Source organism: Lathyrus oleraceus, chromosome 1 (genome assembly GCF_024323335.1).
Source record: "Lathyrus oleraceus cultivar Zhongwan6 chromosome 1, CAAS_Psat_ZW6_1.0, whole genome shotgun sequence".
NCBI classification, from domain to species: domain Eukaryota; kingdom Viridiplantae; phylum Streptophyta; class Magnoliopsida; order Fabales; family Fabaceae; genus Lathyrus; species Lathyrus oleraceus.
Window position 1 is genome coordinate 301,082,957 of NC_066579.1, and position 2,142 is coordinate 301,085,098.

At 38.0% G+C, this 2,142-nt stretch overlaps 1 pseudogene; it reads left to right on the plus strand.

Annotated features, from left to right (window-relative positions):
• The first annotated feature begins 313 nt into the window (after positions 1-313).
• LOC127116459 (uncharacterized) lies at positions 314-413 on the plus strand (annotated as a pseudogene).
• Positions 414-2,142: the final 1,729 nt, after the last annotated feature.

Here is a 2,142-nt window from a genome sequence, read left to right on the forward strand (position 1 = left end):
ATTCTGAGTTATAGCAACCACGGCGGCTGGAGGTGATACATTTAAACTTTCAATTTTCTGGGCCAAAGCATCCACTTTTGCATTGACGTGATCAAGGTTGCTTATCTCGTACATGCCAGTTTTCGGTTGAGGTTTTTCCACCGTTGTTCGTTCGGTTCCCCACTGATAGTGGTTTTGGGCCATGCTCTCGATAAGCTGGTAAGCATCAGCATAGGGTTTGTTCATTAGTGCACCACCTGCAGCGACGTCTATTGTTAACCTTGTATTGTATAAGAGACCATTATAAAATGTGTGAATGACTAACCAGTCTTCCAAACCATGGTGTGGGCAAAGTCTCATCATGTCTTTGTATCTTTCCCATGCTTCGAAAAGAGACTCGTTGTCTTTCTGTTTAAATCCGTTTATCTGGGCTCTTAACATAGCTGTTTTGCTTGGCGGAAAATATCGGGCAAGAAAAACTTTCTTCAATTCATTCCATGTGGTGACTGAGTTGGAAGGAAGTGATTGAAGCCATCTTCTAGCGCTATCTCTTAATGAGAAAGGAAAAAGACGAAGTCGAATTGCCTCTGAAGTGACACCATTAGCTTTAACAGTGTCAGCGTATTGGACAAATACGGATAAATGAAGGTTTGGATCTTCGGTAAGATTTCCAGAGAATTGGTTCTGTTGCACAGCCTGCAACAGCGAAGGTTTAAGTTCAAAGTTGTTTGCTTCGATTGCGGGCGGAGCAATACTTTAATGCGGTTCATCTTGCGATGGAGCGGCGTAATCTCTAAGAGCACGAGCTGGTTCTGCCATCTCGGGTATCGAAGGAAAAATGTTTTTGAAATCAGGAAGGTCTACAGGAGGGAGATTGTTTTCAGCACGATATTCCCGAATTCGTCGTAAGACTCGGAGATATAGTTCGATATCGTTGATTCGTAAATAGAGCGGTTCGCCTTGTGAGCGAGTGCGTGGCATACAAATCAACGAAAGAAAGAAAATAGAAGGAAAAGAAACCTTAGTCTCTACAGCGTAACGGAAGAGTTACGATATCGATTGAATAAAAGTCCCCGGCAACGGCGCCAAAAACTTGATCGCTCGACTGGGTGAGTCGAGAATGGGATACAAACTGCAAGTGCACAGTTCTATCGCGTAGTTTTAAAAGATATCGATCCCACAGGGACTTATGAATCGATATACCGTTATCTAAGGTTACTACGTAAATCTAAGGTGAAAATGTTTGATTGTTTGGGGAAAAACTAAGAGCTAAACTAATATCTAGATTAAATATAAATGAAACGGATATCGGTATGTAGTTCGTCAAAACTAGGGAATCAAGTCTTTGTCGGTTTCTTGGTTTTAAAATGAATCGTTTCGGTTAACTTTATTGGTTAAAGGTTTTATCTCAAACTCTCGCTCTGTTGAATAAACCATGATTTTATATTAATGTAGCTGTCACTTATAATTAAGTCAAAAACCATATTTTGAAAACAATAAAGTTGCAGAAACTCCTTTTAAGAAAATACTGACCGTTTTAAACACCCTTATCTCAAACTCTCGCTCTGTTGACTTAGGTTATATAATCAAATCCAAATGCTTAACTCTCGTCCTCACATTCAATCTTTAAAAATACTTTTTGGAAAAGGTCAGAATTTAATTAACTCTAAAACTTGCTCTCGCCCTGATCTAGAATTAATGCCTAACTTACACTGTCCAGTTAAAACCTCAAACTCTCGCTCTATTGATTTTAACTTCTTTATGTCCTTTACTTTTGTAAAAAATCTTGTTATTAAACCTGTAAGTTGAGACCGTAAAAAGATTGATTTTGATTTTAAGTTTAGATAGACCGACTCAGTCTTGATCCCTTATTCTGCTTACTTTACATACCGATACCTAGGCGAATTAGCCAGACATGCTAAATAAACAAGAATACATATCATGCATAAACAGACTCATTCCAGGCAGATAATATAGATAAATAATAAAACAAAATATTAAATAATGATTAAAGAACCTGAATGCGTAATACAATGGTCTTGAACACTCCCCCACAAGCCGGTAGGATTTGTTCTTGGATTCTTCAATTAAACAGTAAATTAAATCAAGGAAATAAAACTGGAATATAACGTAAGGTTAAATCCGGTATAAAGTTGCACAATA